Source organism: Anastrepha obliqua, chromosome 4 (assembly GCF_027943255.1).
Source record: "Anastrepha obliqua isolate idAnaObli1 chromosome 4, idAnaObli1_1.0, whole genome shotgun sequence".
NCBI classification, from domain to species: domain Eukaryota; kingdom Metazoa; phylum Arthropoda; class Insecta; order Diptera; family Tephritidae; genus Anastrepha; species Anastrepha obliqua.
In genome coordinates, this window is record NC_072895.1 from 119,494,362 (window position 1) to 119,514,578 (window position 20,217).

The following is a 20,217-nucleotide window of genomic DNA, read 5'->3' on the forward strand; positions in this document are numbered from 1 at the left end:
GGATTCTGTAAAAGAAATCCAGCAATTGGGCAATAAAACACAAGTAAATTAAGGTCTAGAGTTTTCAAACAATCGATTTCAAAAGTATAGGCTTTTAAGAATATACTGTGAAATTTTTGCAAGGTATTTTCGATTCTACAGCCGTTTTAGCAGCTAGAGCCAGATTCGTCACGCGGCGACTCTCAAAACCTTAAACTCAATTATCTCAAAAGTACGTTTTTCGGTCGTATGTAGTCAAAAAAAAAAAAACTATTCAACCGAATCATCTGAATTTTTAATGTGTTGACAACATCAATGGCTACAGCACGTACTAGAATCATATTATTTACAATTCTTCGATCAATTATTTCATATTTTTTTGATGAAAAAACCCAATTTTTAGAATGTCATATTCAAAACCGCGCCATTTTGACAAATTGTTTTTTTTAGTAGTAGATTAAAAATTTTGTAGTAGGTACAATTTTTAAGGAGCGTCATTTCAGCGCCATTTTTTAAATTAGTAAAATTAAAAAAAAAAATGTTTTCATTTTTGTTTCGTTTACATACAAAAAAAGACCTAAAACATTTAAATATCGTTTTTCATTTTTTTTATTGTAAAAAAAAAATCGAGAAAATACGGGCCCCTTAAGTCACGAGCCCAATGTACCTTCAGAATAATTTTCCGATGATAAACCGATCAACAACGCGGCAACAGTTTCCTTGACTTCCTGTATGTCACCAGGATGTGCTTCCTGAAGGTGCAACTTATAAAGCGGATCTGTTGAATATATAATTAAGTGAATTAATTTGTAAGATAATTTTCTGTAGATCAAAGTTAAAAAACAAAATATTCTTATATAATATTTTGAGTAATAAATGCGAATTATAAAACTTAAAAAAAAAACTAAAAATGTCGTGGCTCTAGGATGGGTGTGCAACGTTAGAATGCCTTTTTCCCCTAAAAGTTCGCGCTCAATGGAAGAAGAATGAAGCGGCTCGTTGCAAGATATAGCCGTTCTCGACGAATTGAATTCGAATGGCTCACGGAAAATGTATGCCCACAGCTGCTACAGGATAAATAGCCATAAATATGTACCTACATATTTATATTAGAGGGGCACAAAAAAAGCATTTTTTTGTCTTCTTGTTCTATATATATATTTTTTTTTTTTTATATATATTTTTTTTATATATACGTCGGGGTCAAAATAAAGTTTACACCACATATTGTCAAGATTTGACTATTTACTTATTTATTTTCAAATTGCTATTATTTTTTTTTTTTTTAAGTATAGTTCAACTACAACAAATAATAAATTGTATAAAACTTCTAAAAATTCGGCAAGCTTTCATCATTTCAGACTTTTTACTTAGACTTTTTAAAAAAATCTCGGTTATCTATATTAATTTTATAGATCATTCAATTTTGGTATAATGAAGTGCAAGTTTTAAGTACATTCAAAATTACACTGATTTTTGACAATTTTTTTAGGAAGCGGTCTTGCGCATTTTCTCTATTCGACACAATTTTCTTATATGGAAAAAACATCCTATACCGTCAGCAGAAAAATATTTAAAAATCAACACAATTTTTGAACTACTTGAATTTTGTATTTTAGTATACCAAAATTCAATAATCTACAAAACTGCGTAGCTGAAATTTTTTTATAAATTCCTAGTAAAAATTGTGAAATTTTGCTGAACATTTGCAGAATTTTTATATTTTGTGTAAAGTTCGAAACCTTAGTTTATATTGGCTTTATTTTAGTACGAACCATATTTTTATAAACAAATAATTGAAATTATAAAATAACTAAATAAATAGTCAAAACTTAACAATATCTGGGGTACACTTTATTTTGATGCTGACGGTATATATATTTTTTAAACATATATTTTTTTCCTCTTTGTGATACTCCCTAAATTTGTTCTATGACCAAAATAATTAGTCAGCTATATATTTTTATTTTTGTAGTATATACATATTTATGTTTTTTTTTTTTAGTTTGATGCATTATAAAGATACAAATAGTCTCAGTTTTAATACTGATAATAATCTTAACCCTGTGATGTCAATCATTGAATTTTGCATAAGAAGACATTTTTTTTTTCTTAACTTTAGTATAAAATATTTACAGCTGAATATTATTTAGTACCCTTTTTTAATTTTCGAAGAATTTAAGCAGCGCATTTTTGCTACGAATCGCAAGAATTTTGTATGCCATTTTTGTGCTTAAAGTAAATATAAAATACACAATTTACACAATTTATATTTTCTATTTTTATCTCACTTAAGTGCTGTGACATTTAAAACGTGATTTGCAGCTTGAAGTGAACTTTATTATAATTTATTCTTTTTATTTTTTTATTTACTTATTGAAGCGAGCATTGCCATGCGATTGCCCTTCGACAGTTGACAAAAGTCAAATTATGCAGCGCAAAGAATCAAAACAGTAGCGCAGCAAATGAAAAATTCCCTGCTCTAAACAAAACAATAGCCTAAGGCGCTGAGTAGAAGCCGCAATGTGCGCATGCGCGTTTGCTGTCAAGCACAATTTGAAGTTTGAGGCTTTAAGACTTTGGGGTTTGGGGTTCGAGGGTCACAACGCTGCCAGTTGAGCTGCCGCGAGTAACGTGCGACACTTTGACATGAGCCATGAGCAGCGCCAATTGTTGGAATGTAAAGAAATACCATAACAACAACAAATTTATATGCAATTGATTCGGTTTATAATATTTTCAAAGCATTTATTTTTCTGATTTTTTTTTTTCATCCAACGAATTACAATTATTGTCAACCGTTTGTTTCAATTTCGTAGAGTTGTTCTTTATCATATTTCTGGACTTGACTTTGTCGGTATTCAAGTGCACAAGTGGATATATGTATATGTATGGATGTGAAAATGTACAGGGCCGTTAAGGTAAATCCAGAAAACAGTTTGAGAGGCTTTGCACCCAGAATTGCTGAAAAAGGATATATTTTTAGGTGATAGTGCAAAAATGAGTAAAGTGATCAGATAGTAGAGTTCCGATGCTGTAAAAATTTCGCGTCGAAAAAAACTCTAAGAAGTTATTTGAGTGGTTTGCGCACAAAAAAAGCTAAAGTATATAACACTGCCAAAGCTTTTCGGAAGACCGACTGAGGGAAAAATATGTCCTCAAATCACCCATGTTATAGCAAGAGATCTGATTGGCTCCACAGTGGAAATCTCTACCACCGATCGCCAGGACTGCAAATCCTTTAATCGCTGCGAGTGAGGTGCAGCGACCGCAAAGGATAACGCAAAACCTCATAATACTAAAATCGTTCTGAAGACCACCATCATGGAAATTAAGAGCACATTGACCAAAGAATGGTAGTATCGTGCATGTAGGTGTTTCAGGTCACAGCTGACAGAGGCTACACCGAATAATTTTCAATTACTACCACTATACCAAAGTTAATGCTTGATAAAATTACTTACCTGCAAATGCAACTATTTTTGAATGTATGACCACTAATTTTATTTTTAAGTCCAACATTCCGGATTAACTGCGACGCCCCTGTATGCTCGCGGGTGGGCTCAGTCAAACAGCACTAAACAAGCCGAAACTGATTACGAGCTTGGTGTTGTTGTTTTTAAACTAGAATTGCCATTGCTGAATATTTCGCTTGTTGTTGTTGCTCATGCCCACATATCAAAGTCGCTTGTCTTGCAACCACTTTTCATATCTTTTTTGAATATTTTTTTTTTGCTCTACTGCCAGAGTCGTGCGTTGGAAATTGTAGCGCGGAATTTTAAGCTGCTGGTAATTTAAATGAGCTCAACACACCCAATCCACATCAGGCAGCTGCTTTTATTATTTGTTTGCTGTTATTATTTATTTACTCGTGCATTTATTACAATACTAATGTTTTTTGTTTGTGTTTTTGTTTCGTTTATCTTTTCTTATGTGACAAACATGAAGTGGCACAAACAATTTAAGCTTTGTCAACTGGTTTATTAAGCGTTTAAAAAGTTAAATGCCATAAATTGCACTAAATGAATAATGCAGCGTAAAATTTTATGTTCCACGGAGTTTAATTCCGTGGCTGAGCGAGATAGCCTAGGCACTGCTATGATCAATAAAGAAAAGTGTGTGAATAAAAAATAATATATACATACATACACACATACATATAGGTAAGTATTACTTACTAAATGAGTATTACTGAGCACTAAAACAAGAAAAAATAGCTGGAAAAGTTCTCTAATGCAAAAAAAAAACAAATACAGCTTAATCATTCAAGCCGTTTTTCAGAAATTTTTTAGAAAAATTTGAAGCCAAAGGCCTTGATGGAATCACACTAAAACAGGATGCATTGCATTATGCCCATCGCATTCACTCTAGTGAGCAGAGAATATAAGTCCCTCCTTGCTTGATTAGACGTACACATTAATTTAAATATTTCCAACATTTTCAGTCCATTTTTCTATTTGATATGAAGCTCTCTTTCCCTCTCTTATAGGCAAATGTCTTGTTGTAATTTACTAACTCAACTTAACACAGTTTAATTTAAAGGCTTTATATATACATATAATTGGTGCGTACACCCTTTTTGGGTGTTTGGCCGAGCTCCTCCTCCTATTTGTGATGTGCTTCTTGATGTTGTTCCACAAATGGAGGGACCTACAGTTTTAAGTCCACTCCGAACGGCAGATATTTTTATGAGGAGCTTTTTCATGGCAGAAATACACTTGGAGGGTTGCCATTGCCTGCCGAGGGGCGACCGCTATTAGAAAAATGTTTTTTTTTTTCTTAATTTTGGTGTTTCACCGAGATTCGAACCGACGTTCTCTCTGTGAATTGCGAATGGTAGTCACGCACCAACCCATTCGGCTACGGCGGCCGCAAACTTAAAGGCTTTACTTAATTTAATTAAAAGACTTTACTCAATAATTCAACTTAAAGCCTTTACTTAACTTAACTTTATGGCAACGTTACGTAAATTATGCACATTGGCATAACTGAACTTAACGACTTAACTTATATTGTATATAACTTAACCCAATATATCAGCAAATATTAGATGCTCAAGAAGTTTGAGTTCTACTACATCTGTTTGACAATTCGTCACCTGTAAAGTTACATCAAATTAGTTATTTTCAAAAATTATTTCTACACAAATTTATTTTTAAAAATTATGAAATCGAAAATTTGACAAGCCGATTCTATTACCACACTCTATCTACATAAAGCCGAAACTTGAAAATTTAAAATATACAGGTTTTTAGTTCCTTAAGTTAAGTTAAAACTAAGTTAAGTTAAGTTAAACTAAGTTAAGTTAAGTTAAACTAAGTGAAGTTGAGTTAAACTGAGTTAAGTTAAGTTAAGTTCAGTTAAATTACGTTTCAGCGTACAACTAACACAACTTTTCATATAAGAAGTTGAGCCAAATAAGTTCAGTTAAGTTAAGACTAAGTTAAATTAAGTTTAGAATAACTGAACTGCAAGTCTGATTTTGTTGTTTTGCAGAAGACAACTCGTAAAATTAAAATATGACTCCTACAAAATTACAAATATTTTCTCACAAAAAGGTTTATATAATATATTAAGGTGATGGATTTCCGGAACAGATTAATTATGATCAATACAATAATTTTTCTAGAAAAGAGAATAGCACATCTGTTTTTCTAAAATAAATTTAACAAGAAGTTCATCAGTTTTTTAACTCAACTTCGCTTCGCAAAAATCAAAATGCCTCTGTGGATACCTATGAAATGAGACTTTCAGCTATTAGTCCATAGATGTCGCTAGGAGTATTTTTAAACCTTCCCAAATAACTTATTTTTTTCGTCTGTCATCTGTCAACAATATTCAGTTCATTGTTTGTTACGTTTCATACAACAATGCATTTTTGTCGCTCTTAAAAATGTCGAATTTCATGCCTTCAAACTACGATTTGCGGACATCGTTGAATTTCTGTTATCAATTGAAAAAAAAAAACGCTTCTCAAGCTCACCAAATGCTTATAGAAGCTTATGATGGACATGCTCTAAGTAAAGCACAGTGCACGGTGGTTTGAAAAATTCCGAAGTGGTGATTTTAGCGTGGAGAATGAGGACCGTGGCAGGCCAACGAAAAAGTCCGAGGACGCCGAATTGCAAGCATTGTTGGATGAAGATGATGGTCAAACGCAAGAAATGATGGCAGAGCAGTTGGGAGTGACCCAAAAAACCACTTCCAAACGTTTGAAAGACATGGGCATGATTTTAAAGGTCGGAAGATGGGTGCCGCACGAACTGACTGAAAGACAGCAAGAGAACTGAACAACCACTTGTGAAATGCTGCTCTCCCGGTTCAAAAGGAAGTCTTTTTTGCATCGAATCGTTACGGGTGATGAAAAATGGGTGTATTTCTCCAATCCCAAGCGTAAACGATCGTATGGTCCGCCCGGCCACAAGCCAAAAACAACGGCCAAACCAAATCGCTTCGGCCGTGTGTTTTCTGGGATCAGCGTGGTATGATTTGGTACGATTATGCTGATCGGCGTCACAAAGTAATTTTTCTTGATGACAATGCACCGCCACATCAAACAAGAGCGACCCGGAAATTGGTGGAGACGTACGATTGGGAACCGCTGGTGCATGCGGCTTACTCACCAGACTTGGCGCCTTCCGATTATCATTCGTTTGCATCGATGGGCCACGCACTTTCCGAGCAGCGCTTCAATTCTCACGAAGAAGCCAAAAAATGGCTCGATGATTGGTTTGCGGCCAAAAAGTCTCATTTCACAGGTATGTAGATACGTGACCTGTTCTATGTAAAGGAGGCCTTTGATGGCAAAAAATCATTTTCCACTTTTTTGCCGATTCGGAGAAAGCTTAAGACATTAGTTGAAAAGTTTATTGAAATGAAGAAGAAGAGAAAAAGAAACTGACGAAATGAACAGCTTTAACAACTGTTTTCACAAAAACTTGTTTCTAAATGTAAGCCCCTTTTTTGTAGACTAGTTCAGATAAGATTTTTTGATTTTATCTATGGCTCAAAAATCAAAAAAAAAACTATTTCGAAATAGGAAAATCTATTTGTACTGAACATAGACTTTATGGTTAAACAAAATTTTAAGTGGCCAAAAATTAATTTTAATTACTTATTTCGCTGAAGTATCGCAGGTCGTATTGGGTCGTCGTCAGTCCGCTGAGAGACGGTTTAAAAACTTATGATTAATGGCACTTTTTTTTTTATTTATTTTACATTGCGACTAGTTACAAAGAAAAAATTTTATTAACTAACGAGCAATTTGTTTAGAATTTAGAAAATAAGGTATATATGTACAACAGTTAACGCTAAGGTGTGGTTAGTACATTAAGTCTTTGGGCTTTCTGCGTTTCAGTCTTCTTCTCCAATTAGCTGGATTAGCGAGAATAATGGCCTCCGTATTGACGTGGTTTTTTAACCTTTCATCATGGGCTTTTGCTAGCTTTTTTATCGTGTCTACCACCGAGTCAATATTTAGGTCGCGTTCAAGATCGGAGCTACGGATATACCACGGAGCACCGACTGCACATTTAATAATTTTGTTTTGGAGCCTTTGTATAGATTGAATGTTACTTTGGCTGGAGCAACCCCATAACTGTGCGCCGTAGGACCATACAGGCTTCAGAATTTGTTTTTATATAATCATTTTATTATTGGTGGATAGTGCTGATTCCTTTCCCATAAGCCAATACATATTTCTGTATTTTAATTCCATTTCTTCTTAGCTTGGCGTCTAGAGTCATGCCCAGATACTTTGCAGTATTTGAGTATGGAACCTGTCTACCATTTAAATATATTGGAACATATTTAATTTTGTTTTGGGTGAAATTTATATGCACAGACTTCTTCTTCTTCTTAATTGGCGCGATAACCGCTTACGCGATTTTGGCCGAGATTAACAAAGCGCGCCAGTCGTTTCTTTCTCGTGCTAACCGGCGCCAATTGGACACACCAAGTGAAGCCAAGTCCTTCTCCACCTGATCTTTCCAACGCAGAGGAGGCCTTCCTCTTCCTCTGCTACCACCAGCTGGTACCGCATCGAATACTTTCAAAGCCGGAGCGTTTGTATCCATTCGGACGACATGACCCAGCCAACGAAGCCGCTGGATCTTTATTCGCTGCGCTATGCCTATGTCGTCGTAAAGCTCATACAGCTCATCGTTCCATCGTCTGCGATATTCGCCGTTGCCAACGTGCAAAGGTCCAAAAATCTTACGCAGAATCTTTCTCTCGAACACTCCAAGCGTCGCTTCATCGGATGTTGTCATCGTCCAAGCTTCTGCGCCATACGTTAGGACGGGCATGATGAGAGTCTTGTAGAGTGTTAATTTTGTTCGTCGAGAGAGGACTTTACTGCTCAATTGCCTACTTAGTCCAAAGTAGCACTTGTTGGCAAGAGAGATTCTACGTTGGATTTCTAGGCTGACATTGTTATCGGTGTTAATGCTGGTTCCTAAATAAACGAAGTCTTTTACAACCTCGAAATTATAACTGTCTACAGTGACGTGGGTGCCGATACGCGAGTGCGCCGACTGTTTGTTTGAAGACAGGAGGTACTTCGTTTTGTCCTCGTTCACCACCAAACCAATTCGCTTTGCCTCTTTATCCAGTTTGGAGAAGGCAGAACTAACAGCGCGGTTGTTAAGGCCGATGGTGTCGATATCATCGGCATACGCCAACAATTGTACGCTCTTATAAAAGATTGTGCCTGAGCGGTTAAGTTCTGCGGCTCGTACGATGCTCTCCAACATCAGGTTAAAGAAGTCACACGACAGCGAGTCACCTTGTCTGAAACCTCGTTTGGTATCAAACGGCTCGGAGAGGTCCTTCCCAATTCTGACGGCGCTGCTGGTGTTGAGCAGCGTCATCTTACATAGCCGTATTAGTTTTGCGGGGATACCAAATTCAGACATAGCGGCATACAGGTAACTCCTTTCCGCACTGTCGAATGCAGCTTTGAAGTCGACGAAAAGATGGTGTGTGTCGATTTTCCTTTCATGGGTCTTTTCCAAGATTTGGCGTATTGTGAATAGTTGGTCGATGGTAGACTTTCCAGGTCTGAAGCCACTGAAGCCATATGCACAGACTTGCTTTCATTTAATTTAATATGCCATTTATTGGTCCAGTCATATATTTCATTTATGGCTAATTGTAATTGTGATGTCGATGTGTTTTCCGTGTTTCCTATCGAAAGAATAGCTGTATCGTCGGCAAAAGTAGCTGTTACGCAGTTTGAATTGCATGGCAGATCGCATGTAAAGAGCAAATACAATAAAGGGCCAAGTACGCTTCCCTGGGGCACCCCTGCTTTGATTGGTTTGAGACATGAATATGAATCTTCTTGTTTTACTCTGAAGTAGCGGTCGGATAAATACGAATGTAGGATGGTGGAGTACTGCTTGGGTAGCAACGCATTTATTTTCTTCTGTAGCCCATAGTGGCATACTTTGTCGAACGCCTTGGATATATCAAGGAATACCGCAGAGCAGGTTTTTCTTTCTTCGAAAGCATTTTCTATTATTCGCACTATCCTATGTACTTGATCGATAGTCGAATGCTTAGTGCGGAATCCAAATTGGTGCGTCGGTATAATTTTTTTGTTTTCTATTATTATGTTGATCCTTTTGATTAACAATTTTTCCACCATTTTCGATAGTATTGGAAGAAGGGAGATAGGCCTGTATGATGTTACATCGTGAGTATCTTTACCTGGCTTATTGAACATAACGACTTCCGCTGTTTTCCAATATATTGAAAAATATTTTAGCTTAAATGTGCTGTTGACGATATTCGTCAATACAGCAATAATATTGTTCGGGAGCTGTTTCAATATTTCAGCAGTAATGAGGTCGTAGCCTGGCGATTTTTTTATCTTTAGATGTGAAATTTCTTCTAATATTTCGTCTTGTGAAACCGGAGGGATCTCATTTATAGCATTGCTATCGCCGTCGTGATCCATATCATCAGCCATTACCGATCCATATGGTGTGAACGTCTCCTCGAGGTAGTTTGCGAATGTGTCTGCTTTTTGTTTATTTGTTTTGGCCCACTTATTGCCATGTATCTTGATGGGTGCGTTCTGAGATAACGGTTGTTTTAATTTTTTAGTACATTTCCACAGTGAATAATTTGTCTTCCGTTCATTTGTTAACTCTTGCAGGTATTTTGTGAATGAACTGTTTTTGTACGCTTTAATTTCGTCGCTAAGTGTTTTGGTTATTTTATTTAGCTGAGCTTTGTCAAGAGGTGATCTTGTTTGATGCCATCTTCTTCGTATTTTCCGTTTCTTCAATACCATTTCCTTTATTTCTTTGGTATACTTGTGACCTGAAATGATTTTCCTTATAGTTGGTGTACTCTGCCAAGCTGCGCGTTGGATGTTATTTGTCAATCGAAGTACTTCGTCATCGAGTTGACATCGAGTTAATGGCACTTGCATCGATGTGTTAGGTTCATAATTAGAATAATGGAAGATTTGAACTTTGATCTAAAAATCGTTTGCATTCTATACGCATCACAATACCTCATCCAAGCGCAGTTCCTTAACAAATCCAGGATGGAGCTGGATTGACTTGATCATATGTGCCTGCTTCCCGCCATGTCAGACTTAATGCAATGAATACTATGACTTTACTACCACTACTGATCATCGTTCAGTCTTCTGCGCATGTTGAAGGACTTATATGTGGCTGGTGTGCACATGTAGAAACCTAGACTAGAATCAAAGCACTGAAGAGCGCGTTAGTAAAGGCTACAACTTATTGGGCTTAAGAAGTGATCTTAGAGTAAATGCGACTCAAAATTCAAAGCAACAAAAAACTTGAAATGTCAAGCTAAAGGCCACAGACGCTCTACGGGTAGGAGTTGCTAAATTCCATACTCTAAAAGCTTCTGCTCTTTCTTCATTTCTTTTTTCTTCTTTTATTTTAATATTAATTATTCCATACTTGCTTTATTTTGCGTTTGTGTTTATAAAAACTGCCCTAAGCCCATCTCGGCTTGATTGCAAAACCGTGTTCTTAAGAATTGACCAGCAAGAAGAAAAGCAACAAACACCCAGGCCGCAGTAGCCATTACTCCCTTTTCACTCCAACATCGCACGCTTAATTTCGTTTCGGCGCACACCTTCTTTGCTTAAAATGCTGCGCAGATTTTAATTTATTCCATTATACCGTGCGTCAACCGTCCCACTGCTGCTCCACGGCCAAACTCCACGCTACCTTGATTATTAGGTTCTCATGTGCGGCACAAACATTTTTTTTTTTTGCTCTTTGGCGCTACAGGGCCACCCAGCGTGTCCCGGGAGTTAGGAGAATTCGTCCCGCGAAAATCCGCGGCTTCAAATGCGTCTGCTTGGTCCACTTCAAGCGGCATTGCAGTGTAGCTGTGATTGCGCCATTTCGTGCGGACGCAACATTTCAAATGGCCAGTACAGCTCCTTTTGCGGTGCCACTACCTGAGCTACTGCCACTGCTATTGCTGACGCGGTTGGTGGACATGTTGTCCAATTACTCGAATGTTCAATGGTGTTTGCATTAAGTGGACGCGTTAATTACCTTTTAAGCTTCGAGCGTAAAAAATGTTAATTAAGTGATATTTTCGGCACGTTCTGTGCGGTGTCGCTTCGCCAGCGCCAATAGTCAACATTTCGCAGTAGAATGAATCTGCTGCATCAACTGGTACTTGTAGTTACTTGGCGCATCGTAAGCACACCGCGCTTGCAACGCACGCATCCACTGAATATTGACTGCCACATTTGCGTTTGCATGCATCGTCGTTGTGTTTCTCTTTTCCTCGCGTGCCCTCCAAAGCCGCACTAAATTCTCACTTTTCGCATCAACTTTTCTCTTTTTTTTGTGCTGTAATTAAGTTGTTGTGTTCCTTTGTCAACGTTGCAATGTTGCAATTCAACTTGTGCGCAATTGCTCTTGCATTTTCAATAAGTTGTGCTTATGTCATTGTTGCTGTTGTGGTTGCCACAGATTCGATTGTGTGTGCTGCAATCAAATTCGCATGCAAATGCACTGTCGCGAATTCGCAGGGGCATCGTGAGGCCATGACAGGTGCCTGTGTGTTGTTGCAATTACTGGTGCGCCAATTTATGTAACGAATTTTAGAATTCTTATGAATATTTCAACTAACAGCGAACTGTAATTGTTAGAATATAAAATACTGAATACTGATGAAGAAAAGGAGTTTGCGCAAAAGAAAACGTTTTTTGCTAAATAAAAATCACAACCAGTTTTTGTTTTTAGGTGGCATTTCCCGACAACTTAAGCATCATTTTAGAATTTCCAACTCTTAAAGATTTTATGAAAACTTTATTTCAAATGAAATCTTTACATTTTATTATATCATCCTTAGCTCGGACCCATCCTCGAAATCGAAGGTGCATGGATGTGCTTTTCTCTAACAAAAGCAAAGGCTGTCGTCCTCAATATCAACGCCGATAAGACCAACTACAAGAAAATGTCACGCAGTGGACAGGACGTTTTTGAAAGAGTAGAGATTTCAAGTATCCGGGGGTTCAACTAAAACCTGACAATAGTGTCGGGACTGCATCCGAGATCGACTTGTAGCAGCAAACAGAGACTTATACGCCAACCTGAAACTATTAAATTCCAGACTACTATCGCCAGAAGAGTCTTACGAAAAGTGTATGGTCCAACCCGGGTTGAGGATGGTTGTTATAGAATCGGATGCAAGGAGGAGCTGCTACGGATTGTTACGTTCATCAAATCGGAATGATTTTTGGTTCGTTGATGTCATCGAAGTTATCAATAAACTCAAGAGTACTTTTAAAGAGAACTGGAGAACTAAAATATTGTACGATAATAAATATTTGTCAGAAAAAATTCGATAGAGGTTACCGAAAACTTAAAAGCCGTCAATACCTATACCTGTAAGCGTTTACTCGTAGTAAGCAGAAATACTCTGGGAGGTTGAACTAGTTTTAAAGGTTTTTTCGAAGATTTGGGGCTTTATTGTGAAAAAACGGTACAAAATATTTTATTCGAAGTATTGGCCATCGCTAGCTACAACTTTCGCCCATCTTTCGGGCAATTTCCGGATGCCGTTTCTCCAAAATTCTGGCCGCTGCTTGGCTATCCATGACTCAACCCATATTTTGGTAGCCTCGTACGAGGAGAACCGCTGGTCCGCCAAATCGAGACTCATATGCCGGAACAAATGATAATCGGAGGGAGCTATGTCTGGACTATACGGCGGGTGGGGTAACACTTCCCAGCCAAGCGTTCCAAGGTATTTTTGACAGGTTGAACAACATGCGGCCGAACGTTGTCATGTTGCAAAATAACCTTGTCGTGCCTTTTTACCGTTTCCGGCCTTTTTTCTTTCAATGCCAGGCTTAAACGCATCAATTGCAGTCGGTAACGATCCCCCGTGATTGTTTCGCCCGGTTGGAGCAGCTCAAAATATACGACGCCGACCTGATCCCACCAAATGCAGAGCATGATTTTCTTGCCGTGAATATTCTGCTTGGCCGTCGACGTTGATGCGTGGCCGGGCAAACCCCATGATTTTTTGCGTTTTGGGTTATCGTAGTGGATCCATTTTTCGTCGCCAGTCACCACCCGATGCAAAAAACCCTTCCGATTTTGTCGCTCGATCAGCAATTCGCACGTAAAAAATCGCCGTTCGACGTCGCGCAGCTTCAACTCGTACGGGACCCAATGTCCTTGCTTTTGGATCATTCCCATCACTTTTAGACGCTTGTCGCTCGATCAGCAATTCGCACGTAAAAAATCGCCGTTCGACGTCGCGCAGCTTCAACTCGTACGGGACCCAATGTCCTTGCTTTTGGATCATTCCCATCACTTTTAGACGCTTGCAAACGGTTGATTTATCAACGCCCAATGATTCAGCAAGCTCTTCTTGGGTTTGGCACGAGTCCTCGTTTACCAATTCCCCCAATTCCGCGTCTTCGAACTTTTTGGGCTGGCCAAGACGCTCCTTGTCTTCGGTGTGAAAATCACCACTTTTGAATCGTCGAAACCAGTACTCACATGTTGAAATCGACGGAGTATGGTCTGGGTAGGCCTCCTGCAGCAATTCACGGGCTTGGGCTGTATTTTTTTCAAATTGAAGCAGAAAAGCAAAGCTTCCCGCAAATTGCGTTTCGACGGCACGAAAGTTGACATACTCGGAGCACGAAAACACTGCGTTGTTTATACTTCAGCGAAATGACAGATACTGATAAACAAAGCCTAGGGATGAGGCTTTGTCATGAATATATATTCAGTATTGCCAACGCGATAAAGTGATAAATAGCGCCATCTGTGTGTCACCTTTAAAACTAATTCAACCTCCTAATATATATATATATTAGGGCGGGTCGATTTAAAAATCGCTCATTGCTCTGTGAAAATCGTATTCTAGGGATCAAAATAAGAAACTTTGCCGAAGGAACCATACCTCTAAAACGAATTCTGATGTCCCCCAATTTGGGTCGAACGAAAAATCCCACTTTGACCCATTTAGAGTGCTCCAATCGAGTCCAAATGTATGACCGACCCCCACTAACTTTGGACGGCCGATCCAACCATGCCAGTGGCACACCCCCTGGAACTCCCCTGGGCGGTTCCCCATACAATCATTTCAAAATATCACCATTTTTGGCCTTTACATGAGAAAAGAAACTAAAAAGTTCGACCCAAATTGGGGGACATCAGAATTCGTTTTAGAGGTATGGTTCCTTCGGCAAAGTTTTTTATTTTGATCCCTAGAATATGATTTTCACAGAGCAATGGGCGATTTTTTTGCCTCCCCACAAATCGACCCGGCCTAATATATATATATTTTCTTCGCGAGATTTGTTAGAGAAATGTATAGGGACCGAGGCTTCTTGTCTTCACATACTCCTTGACTACTCTGATGAGGTCTAATCAGATCGTTGACGGTTTGCGTTTGCCGTGGCGCCCAGTTGTTTCGAAACAATTTTATATGCAATGTTTGGAAACTGATTCTACTGTAATGAGTTGGCACAAGTATATCAGAGACTTTCAGACCTCTGGTCCTGCCTGCTGATTTTCTTATTTGTCTGTGCTATTCGTAGTTACTCACAAGGGATACCAATTTTTTCGATTATTACTATCCCGAAATTTTTAATATCTCGTTGTTGCAATCCTGGGAACCAGGACATTACTAAAGTCAATGTTACTCTTGTTGCTTCAAAGATATAATTGTCTGCTTCTATTTCATATGCTTCGTAAGAAATTAGAAATCTTGAAAAATTCGGGATTGTTTGCCTACAATTTCGGGATTTTCGGGACTTAAAAATGTATTGGAATTACTCAGAGGTGGATCGTTGTCGCTTGCGACTTATTATTTAAGTTTTTGTTTGAAGAAAGTTTGGTATGTTAATCACCAATAGAGATAGGGTAGATAGATAGTCCCTATAGCCATCTCAGCGGCGATAAGGGAATAGACAGTGGTGAAAATTACCGAAGTCAAAGGCATTATTTTTGATGAAGCAGAACAAGGCTGAGATCTTGGAAACAATATCAGTAGTTGTGAGCTTGAATTACTTAGCAATTTGTTCATGTGGACTAGAATTACATCCACGGAGATTTTGTCTGCCTAGAAATGAGACGGACGCATAAACCTGCGCGGCTGGTACTAATTTGAGCTTCCCCTATGTCAGGACTCCGATTGTTGGTACCAACTTACTTAGTTCTTTATTAGATTTCGCTAACACTATTTTGCCAAATGGTCTCACTTTTTACGCCACATTGTTTGCTTTAAAGTATTTGCCACATGCCACAGTTGGACTAAACACTCTTCCCAGCACACACAGACACAAACACACGCGCAGTGCTTGAAATAGTGAAGCGATGATGAAGTGGCGCAGGGCAGCGATAAGCAGTCATATTTCCACTTTACAGAATGAGTATTATAACAACAATACTAGCAACAACAACGACCATAATAAGAGCTAAGAGCCAAATATTGCATTTGCCAAGTTGTCTGCATATTTGACTTAACAAACGCGCGTTTGTATGCCTTGGTAGGCGCGCGTATGTTGGAACATATCTCATGTGCATGTATGTGTGTGTGTGGTAGGCCAGCAGGCCGGCACTTCAACTCCAACTGTGCCACGCAGTAGCCAATGCCGTTGCTAGAGTTACATGAAATGCAGCTCAAACGCATATCAGCGCCACTGTTGACTGTTATGGAGGGTGGAGATGTTTGCGCTGCATGGCATGAGTTGTGTGGCGGCAAGATGTGGGTTGCAAGTGCAGGCGTAGCAAAGCAGACCAAGCTGCTGCTGGTGCATTCTACTCCCAACTACTTTAACTGCATCAGAAGCCATTTTTGTTGGCACTGCAGCTCGACGTTGCTTTCATATTCCATATCAAAATGGCTTATCTGCTGCCTTGCTGCCGCTTGTTGCACAAACGGCAAGAGACAAGCAAAGCACAAACGGTCGGACGGTCGGACAGTCGAGTTGGAATAAATGCCGAGACCGCTGCAGAGAAAAAGATTACAACTCGCTCCAAAGTCTAGCCATTACTTTTTAGTTATTGTTGCTTTTGCTTGTCGGACGCTTGTGGCATGGCTGCAAATGAAAATATCAACGCGCCAAGCAACAAAGCGATGGCTGCAGCCAGTTATGCCGACTAACTAACGACTAACGACACGATGTTGCACATGGGTCAATTAATATGTAAAGATCTGGGAGTAGAAAATACAAATTCTGTTTCTGTTTGTGATGATGTCTTAACAAAATGTTGCTACACTTGTACGTACACGTGTACATATTAGTGATTATGTTGTAGGAAAATTAAAAAAAAAAAAACAGAAAAAAAAACAAATCACAAGCAAACAAAAAAGAACACAAAAAAGCTGAAGCAATGCAGCAATCAGACAACAGACTGCATATTCCCGGTATTCTAAGATGATAGTCACAATTGATGAATGGGATTTTCTGTTTTGGTTTCTGTTTATTTTTTGGTTTTGTGTATTCTAATCTCCACTGTTTGACACATTTCAAAGCAGAGCCAATGATTGTGTGGCGCACATACTCTGAGCTCCATTTGTGGCATGACCTTCCTGTGCGCGCATCCTGCTCAAACGTTACGCTGTTATCGCTCCAATTTGGAATCACTTGGTTTTTGTAGTCACACACACCCATTACCATGTACAAGCATATGAATATGGATGACTATTTCCTCGTACATCTTTGCCACTAAGTGATCTATCATAGTTGGCTTCTGCTCTCGCGCTATCAGCCGTTTTCTGCCACAACTCGCGCGTGAGTGATGCATTTTGCTATACGGTTTGAAGGGTAATAAATTATGATGCATAATTAATTTTTATAAATATTTATTCTTTTATCAAAATGAGCTGATTGTGAAAAGTCTAATGAAGTACTAATCATTCTAGCTTAAATATGAAAGCTTCCATAAAACTATAAAACTTGATATTGAAGCGTTTGCTGAGGCTGAGAATTTTTGTATGAAAAAACACATAAAAATTAATATAACAAACTTATATTATATTATATAACACTCTTTATTGAGTGTTTGGCCCATCTACTTCTCCTATTTCTGATGGAGAGACCTACAGTGTTAAGCCAACTCCGAAGGTTAGCCATTGCCTGCCAAGGGGCGACCGCTAATAAAAAAATGTTTTTCTTCATTTTGGTCTTTCACCGAGATTCGAACCTATGTAAATTTGCTTAAAAATAGATCCTTTTTTCACCTTTATGGCTACAGGATGAGTCCAGACCTACGGTACTCCTTGAGGTACTGATGTACTCCCCAAACACCTAAATTTTACTCTCTCATAACAAATTCCAAACTCGTATTATTTATTAAACAAAAAAACATAAGCCACAATCAGAGACTGAAAAATGATTTTGAATAGGCAGAAAATGAGTTCGTATTATCGGATAGGTAAGTTAGGCTTCTTTTGGTGTTGAATCTAAGATAGTTCGTTGTTTCGTTCATCAACTTTTGTCTACTTTAAAGCCAATTTCGTAATGCTACGGTGGAAGAAGTCCTCGTTAATTCTTTTGGAAACAGAAGTCCGTTGAGTGGCAGCAGCCCATAGTGCAAAATTTCCTTGCAACTCACCCAAACATATAACGAAATCTTCTTGGCCGTTGAACAGGGCTCAGCGATCGTTTGAGCCGCCATACTACGATTCGAGCACAATCTCCGGGCGGATGGGTATAGGTCTTGCGAATTTTTCGTCCTAGAATGGAGTTTGCGAAAATACACTCTCTAATATCTCGAGCTTCTGCTAACTAATTTTCAGCTTCTAGACAATAGAGTAAGTGCGCACTTGTTGGTCCGACTTGACGATTTATATGTATGATCGCTTATTTCACGATTGGCTTATCTTAGCGTGCCTCACCTGCGACGTCCGGTTTACTGGAATGGGATGGGGGGAATTAGTCCTTTGCTATTGCATTTACTCTATAAAAAGCATACTGACCGCATATCCTCAAAGCATATTTCCTAAAGTGCCTGCCCTAATAATAATCGAAAAAAGAGGTTTAATTCGAGGTTTAATAAGATTTTTCTTTGTTATTGGATTTTACGCTCAGGAATCAAGCTCAATGCACAACCAGTTTCGGGAGTATATAATTTAAGATCGTCTTTTTATAGCGAATCCCTTTCAAGATAGACACTCACTTATAGTCGCACTCATAGAAACTGACACTGCTGTCGCTGGTGAGTCCTAACGCCGAACATGTCCAAGTAGTTCGCCAGCTCAACCCTGCTCGCCTCCAATTGCGAATTTGGATCCCTACAGCGATAGTTGTACAAAAATTCGAAACTATAAGCTGCTGAACTGGGTACAAAAAATCGCTTCTGGAAACACACAAGTAAAAAACAAGCCTGGTTACTAATCTTCCCGGCACGCTTACAAGAACTCCCATAAATTTTGTTGCAATCGGATGAACGATACAAGAATGCATAAGTGATAAACAAGGACACACACTTTTAAATATTTACTATATAAATATAAGATATTGGGCACATAAGCCCAAGGTGTTCCGGCTCACCTGGCATTTGACGGTCTTGTAGTTTTACAACCGATTTTTATCATTTTTGAATCGTTAGAAAGCCTAACGCTTTTGCAAGGATCTTCCGAAATTTGAGGCTCATCGTCGCAAAATTGAGCGAGCTATAGCAATTTTACTGAAAAGTTATGATGAAGTCAATGCAGCTTTGAATTCTGGAAGTTGGGCAAATAATGCTTCAGCAAACCTCGATTTCATTCGTTTAAATAAAATATAAATAAAGTTGCTGGCAACCCCTTTCAAAATAATATTTCGAATAAAGTTTTTTTTTAACTCTGCGCACAGGACCAGCTATTAATATGCGAAACTTCACTCAGAAAATATTTTAATATTTTTCAACAAATAAAAGTAACGTTTTTTTGCAAAAAAAGTACTTGCAATGCGAACGTGCAGCGCCAAAAAAAAATTCAGTCTTTGCAGACCAGAAAAATCAAGACTACCATAGTTTTACAACTAGTAATATGAAGAACGGCATGAAAAGGGCAAAATATAAAATTGGAAATATGCAAAAAACAACAACAAATCACAAGCATAACAGCTGTGCTCTTAGAAAACCAATTTGATAGCCCAAATATTGTATTTTCATATTGGAAGTGCACTTTGATTATTAAACAGGAGAAACAATTGCACTCACACACACACACACATGTTTCATTCTACATACCCAGCTAGCAAAATTGTCAGACATTTTTTTAATTAATCTGCCTGAGTAAATGGCCGATTTCAATAAAGTTTTAATATTTTGTAGCACATGTAAGCCTTTTCTAGATTTTTAAATATACCGCGCGACAAAACGGCAGCACATCAACTTTTAACCTGTTTTGACAATTTTTTTTTGTCAATGCTCACTATTTTTATATAAAATCAAATTTTACAATCCGAGCTGCAGATGGATTCTTATAAGAGGTTTTTTATAGAAAAAGTACACGTTGCAACAATATTAGAAAAAAACTTTATCTATCAGTTGGTTTCATACCCGACGTTTCGAACTTGTGCACTACCGAATGATAGTCAAGATCCTACTCATTAAAAGTAAATTTATTTTTAGTTATTTTGAACCGACTTTGAATTTTCTTCATACCTAGAAACTTCTATACTAAATTTTCCACTTTATTTAAGAAAAAATTTATGTACACTTTCATAGTTTTTTTTTAAATATTTAATTATTCAATAAAGAGTTCAGA